The sequence below is a fragment of the Pristiophorus japonicus genome, chromosome 23 (genome assembly GCF_044704955.1).
Source record: "Pristiophorus japonicus isolate sPriJap1 chromosome 23, sPriJap1.hap1, whole genome shotgun sequence".
Taxonomy (NCBI): Eukaryota; Metazoa; Chordata; class Chondrichthyes; family Pristiophoridae; genus Pristiophorus; species Pristiophorus japonicus.
Window position 1 is genome coordinate 38,701,898 of NC_091999.1, and position 6,688 is coordinate 38,708,585.

At 44.0% G+C, this 6,688-nt stretch overlaps 1 non-coding gene across 1 annotated transcript; it reads left to right on the forward strand.

Moving 5' to 3' along the window:
• The first annotated feature begins 5,858 nt into the window (after nt 1-5,858).
• On the forward strand, nt 5,859-5,941 carry trnaf-gaa (transfer RNA phenylalanine (anticodon GAA)). The gene has a single exon. It is a non-coding gene; the product is annotated as a tRNA-Phe (tRNA).
• Nucleotides 5,942-6,688: the final 747 nt, after the last annotated feature.

The following is a 6,688-nucleotide window of genomic DNA, read 5'->3' on the forward strand; positions in this document are numbered from 1 at the left end:
CTCTCTCTCTTTATTGATCACACACACACATTCTGTATATGTAGGTGTTTGAGTCTTTTTCTCAGAGTCTGCCTGACTTTTCGGTCTCACCCTTTCTGTCTCTCGTTGTCCCTCTATCGCTGTCTATCTCTCCCTGTTTGTCGGCTTGTCTCTGCCTCCCAATGTGTCTGTCGACTTCTGTTCACAGCTCGATTACTGCTCTGACATCGCCCGTACCTTCGTCCGGAGAGGCGTGATTTTGCTCCGCTGTTAACCAATAGAACCGGGTTCAATTCCCCGACGGAAAAGCAGTTTTTTCAAAATGTCTAATTTTACTTCTGTTTCTTGGTATAGATTCACATTAGAAAGTTCCAGAACAATATAGAACAGTAAAAATAAGCCAGAGGCGATTGCCTCTTCCAGACTTTTTGCAAACAGAGACTTTTTCAGTATTCTGTGGCCGTCTGCTGCACAGAGATGTAAGACTGAGTTTTTTCTGAGTAACATTTAAAGTGCTGGAGCTGCAGTAGTTGTGGTCGAGTGGTTAATGCGATTGGCTTGAAATCCTTTGGGTTTTCGGCGCTCAGGTTCGAAACCTGCCGACTATGATTCTCAGCAATTTTCATCACAATTTAACCAGATTTTTGCAAAACTAATCCTGAGATAGGTGGAATAACGTCCTACACCTTTCAACACTGACATCTATTTCTCATTTTTATTAATCTGCAATATTCACGATACATACGGATAGAAAAACGCAAAAATCAGCCAAAGTAGCGAAAGTGACTCAGCCTGTCTATCCCTCGAGATGTCGCAGGCATCTGTGCATGTCCGTTGCTGCATGTATATTTTTGGTTATGTATGTATGTGTGTGTCTCTGTGTCTGTCTATCTGTATATATGTCTCTGTGTATGTGCAACTGTATTTGGAAATCATCACCATGAATTTGGTATGTCCTGGAACTTTTCAAAAAGACTTGGGGAGAATAATACGGATGTGAACTTTGGTATCAGCTTTGGTTCAGTGGCAGCATCCTCGACTGAAAAACGCAAAAGCCAGACAAAGTAGCGACAGTGACCCTGCCTGTCTGTCCATCTATTTGTCTAAGGCAACCTGTGTATATCTTGATCTGGGTGTCATGGTACATCAGTCATTGATTGCAGGTGCAGCAGGCGGTGAAGAATGCAAATGGCATGTTCGCCTTCATAGCGAGGGTATTTCAGTATAGGAGCAGGGAGGTTTTACTGCAGTTGTACAGGGCCTTGGTGAGGCCACTCCTGGAATATTGTGTTCAGTTTTGGTCTGCGAATCTGAGGAAGGACGTCCTTGCTTTTGAGGGAGTACAGCGAAGGTTCACCAGCATGATTCCCGGGATGGCAGGACTGACATATGAGCAGAGTCTGGATCAACTGGGCTGGTATCCACTGGAGCTTAGAAGAATGAGAGGGGATCTCATAGAAACAAATAAAATTCTGACGAAATTTGACAAGTGAGAGGCAGGAAGAATGTTTCCGTTACTGGGGAGTTCGAGAACCAGGGGTTACAGTCTAAAAATAAGGGGTAAGCCATTTAGGACCGAGATGAGGAGAAACGTCTTTACTCAGAGAGTCGTTACCCTGTGGAATTCTCTACCGCAGAAAGTTGTTGAGGCCAGTTATTTAGATATATTCAAGAGGGAGTTAGATATGGCCCTTACGACTCAAGGATTCAAGGGGTATGGAGAGAAAACAGGAAATGGGTACTGAGGTTGAATGATCAGCCATGATCTTAAAGAATGGTGGTGCAGGCTCGAAGGCCGAATGACCTGCTCCTGCAACTAATTTCTAAGTTTCTATGTTGATGCGTGCATATTTTTGGTTATTGTGTGTGTGTGTGTCAGTTTATGTCTATCTGTATGTATGTATCTGTGTATGTGCAACTGTCGATGCAAATCATCACCATGAACGTGGTATGTCCTGGAAATTTTTTTAAAACTTGGGGAAAATAATACGGTTGTGATCTTTGGAATCGGCCTTGGTTCATTGGCGTTATTCTCGAATGAATCATGAGGTTGTGTGTGTAAGTCCCACTCCTGAGACTTGAGCAGATAATCTTTGCTGACACTCAAGTGCAGTCCTTGGGGAATTTTGCATTGTTGAAGCTGTTGACCATCAGCTGAAATGTTAAATTGAAGCTCCGTCTGCAACCTCGGCTGGATATGAAATTTCCCAGAGCATTACACGAAAAAGAATAGGAGAGTGGCGCCCGTGTCAATATTACTAAACATTTTCGTAAATGCTCACTGAAACCCGATGTGTATGTGTGTGTGTTGCTGTGGGGGTGGAGCTGAAGCCCACATTCTCACAGAGACAGAATCCAAACGCTACAAAGACCAGGATGGGCGAGTGGTTAAGGCGTTGGCCATAAAATTCAATGGGTATTTCCCGCGTGGATTCGAACCCCAATCCTAGAATCTCTTTAATTTAACAGAGATTTTTCCCATCCTGCCCAGTGATACATGATTTTCATCTGTTGAATCTGCAATTTTCTGTAACTCTGTGACACTCTAAGCCGATCATGAAATGAAATTGTGAAATGTAGCTGTGTATCTCAGTCTCTGCCTTTCTCTCTTTAGAGAGCTGTGTATGTGTTTGTGTGCTTGAGCCTTTCTCTCCCTCAGTCTGCCTCTCTCTGACTCACTCTGTCTGTCCCTGGTTCTCTGTTTGTCTCTGTCTCTCAATCTGTCGCTTTCTCACGGTGTCCAGTTCTGTTCCAATGCGATTCTCTCAGACTCTCTGTCTGACTATCTCTCTCTTTCCCATACTCCCTGTCCATGTCTTTGCCTGTCTCATTTTGTCCCTGTCTCTAATCTGATGAGTATTTGCATCAGTTTCTGTTTTTGTAACATAAAAACATAGAAAATAACTGCAGGAGTAGGCCATTAGGCCCTTCGAGCCTGCACCGCCATTCAATATTATCATGGCTGATCATTCTTTCAGTTACCCTTTCCTGTTTTCCTCTCCATCCCACTTCATCCACTCAACCGTAAGGACCATATCTAACTCTCTCTTGAATATATCCAATGAACTGGCTTCAACAACTCTCTGTGGCAGGGAGTTCCACAGGTCAACAACTCTCTGAGTGAAGAAGTTTCTACTCGTCTCACTGCTAAATGGCCTACCCCTTATCCTAAGACTATGTCCCCTGGTTCTGGCTTCCCCAACATCGAGAACATTCTTCCAGAATCTAACCTGTGCAGTCCCGTCAGAATCTTATATGATTCTATGAGATCCCCTCTCATCATTCTAAACGCCAGTGATTAAAGGCCTAGTTGATCCAATCTCTCCTCATATGACAGTCCTGCCATCCCTGGAATCAGTCTGGTGAACCTTCCCTGCACTCCCTCAACAGCAAGAACGTCCTTCCTCAGACTAGGAGACCAAAACTGAACACAATATTCCAGGTGTGTCCTCACGAAGGCCTTGTACAACTGCAGTAAGATCTCCTGGCTCCTATATTCAAATCCTCTAGCTACGAAGGCCAACATACCATTTGCTTTCTTTACCGCCTGCTGTACCTGCATGCCCACTTTCAGTGACTGATGAACCATAACACCAAGGTCTCACTGCACCTCCCCTTTTTCTAGTTTTCCGCTATTCAGATAATATTCTGCCTTCGTGTTGTTGCCCCCAAAATGGATAACCTCACATTTATCCACATTATACTGCATCTGCCATGTATTTGCCCACTCACCTAATCTGTCCAATTCACCCTGCAGCCTCTTAGCGTCCTCTTCACAGCTCGGACCGCCACCCAGTTTAGTGTCATCCGCAAACTTGGAGATATTACACTCTATTCCTTCAACCAAATCGTTCATGTATATTGTAAAGAGCTGGAGTCCCAGCACTGAGCCCTGCGGCACCCCACTAGTCACTTCCTGCCAGTTTGAAAAGGACCCGTTTATCCCGATTCTCTGCATCCTGTCTGCCAACCAGTTCTCTATCCATGTCAGTACATTAATCCCAATACCATGTGCTATGATTTTGTGCACCAATATCTAGTGCGGGACCTTGTCAAAAGCCTATTGAAAGTCCAAATACACCACATCCACTGGTTCTCCCTTGTCCACTCTACTCATTACATCCTCAAAAAATTCCAGAAGATTCGTCAAGCGTGATTTCACTTTCATAAATCCATGCTGACTCGGTCCGATCCTGTCACTGCTTTCCAAATGGGCTGCTATTTCATCCTTAATGATTGATTCCAATATTTTCCCCATGACTGATGTCACGCTAACTGGTCTATAATTAGCTGCTTTCTCTCTCCCTCCTTTTTAAAAAAGTGCCATCACATTAGCTACCCTCCAGTCCATAGGAACTGATCCAGAGTCGATAGATTGTTGGAAAATGATCAACAATGCATCCACTATTTCTAGGGCCACTTCCTTAAGTACTCTGGGATGCAGACTATCAGCAGCCGGGGATTTATCGGCTTATAATCCCAACAATTTCTCCAACACAATTTCCCGCCAATAAGGATATATTTCAGTTCCTCATTCTCACGATACGCACAGTCCCCTCGTACATTCGGAAGGTTTTTTGTATCTTCCTTTGTAAAGGCAGAACCGAATTATTGTCTCTATCTGTCTTTCTCTCTATCTGTCTCCCTCTTTGTCTCTTTCATTGTCCCTGTCTTTTTCTCTGTCATTGCATCATATTTGCCTCCTTCTCTTTATGGAGCACACAAACACATCTCTGTGTATGTATGTGTTTGAGTCGTTTTCTCATTCAGACTGAACCTCCCTCTCAATCTCAAACTTTCTGTCTCTCTTTGCCTCTATCTCGCTGTCTGTCTCTCCCTGTTTCCCTCTTTGTCTGTCTCTCAATGTGTCTGTCTCTTTCTCACGATGTCCAGTTCTGTTCCAGTGGGATTCTCTCAGTCTCTCTGTCTGACTGTCTCTCTCATTCCCATCATCTCTGTCTGTCTATGTCTCGACCTGTCTGTCTCTATTTGCCTGTCTCTGTTAGTTCCTGTCTCTATCCTGCTGAGTATTTCCATCATTTTCTGTTTATATCTCTGTATATCTCTCTATCTGTCGCTCACTCTTCATCTGTCTCTCTCCTTGTTACTGTCTTTATCACTGTCTTTCTCTCACTGTTTCCCTCTCTCTCTTTATATCTGTATGTGTGTGTGTTTGTGTCTTTTTCTCACTCAGTCTGCCTCTCCTTCTCAGTCTCACACTTTCTGTCTCACGTTGTCTCTATCTTGTTGTCTGTCTCTCCCTGTTTGTCGGTTTGTCTCTGTTTCGCAATGTGCCTGTCTACTTCTCATGGTGTCCATTTCTGTTCTCAGCTCGATTCCTGCACTGACAGAATCCACACCCGTCAGCTCCTCATTCGTGTCTTAGTTAATATCCCTCTCTGTCACGCGCGAGGTAGGCGTTCAATTCCCCAACCAGGATGAAGCTTTTTTAAAATGTTGAATATTACTTCTGTATGGCCTGAAACTTTATAAAAAGACTTGGGGAAACTAATACGGATGTGAACTTTGGTATCGTCTTTGGTTCAATGGCAGCATTCTCGACTGAATAAGGAGGTTGTGTGTGTATGTCCCACTCCTGAGACTTGAGCATATAATCTTGGCTGACACTCAAATGCAGTACTTGAGGGATTTTGCATTGTTGAAGCTGTTGACTTTAGGATAAAATGTTAAATTGAAGCTCCGTCTGCACCCTCGAGTGGATGTGAAAGTTCCCAGAGCATTACTCGAAAAAGAACAGGAGAGTTGCCCCTGTGTCAATATTGCTATAAATATTCGAAAATGCTCATTGAACACCTGTGTCTGTGAGAGTGGAGCTTCAGCCCAGATTCTCACAAAGACAAAATCCGAATACTGACAAAACCAGGATGGCCGAGTTGTTAAGGCGTTGGACGGAAAATCCAATGGGTTCATACCTGCATGGGTTCGAACCCCGCTCCTGGTAAATCTTTAAATTCAAAGCGATTTCCTGCCATCCTGCTCTGTTATACCCGAATCTATTCTGTTGATATCTGCATTTGTCGATAACTTTGTAACATTCAAACAAATGGGATTTTGCAATGTATCTATGCCTCTCTCTCTCTGTCTTTAGAGTGCTCTTTATGTGTTTGAGTCTGACTCTCTGTGTCTGAGGAATTAGAAGCTGAATTTATGGATCTGGGAGCTAACTTAACAAATTGGACCTCAAAGGTAGCAATCTCAGGAAGAGCTACCACATTTCAGAGTAGAAATCGCAGGATAGTTCAGATGACTGTGTGTTGCAGAAGGGAGGGATTTCATTTCTTGGGACATTGGAACCGTTCTGTGGGAGCTGGGACCTGTGCAAACCGGACGGTCTGCACCTCAGCAGAACCAATGTCCACGAGGGAGAGTTTGCTCATGTTGTTGGGGAGGGGTTAAACTGATATGGTAGCGGGATGGGAACCTTTGGGGGCAATAAAGTAAGGGTGGAGGGCAGAGAAACCCAAAGGAAAAAATAAAAAAGGGCCACATTGCAGCAAACTTCAAAAGGGACAAGGTGTGTTAAGATAACAAGCCTGAAGGCACTGTGCCTCAATGCAAGGAGTATTCATAATAAGGTGGACAAATTAACTGCACAGGAAGCAATTAATGAATATGATGCAATTGGCATCACGGAGAAATGGCTCCAGGGTGACGAAGGCCGGGAACGCAACATCCAGGGGTATTCACC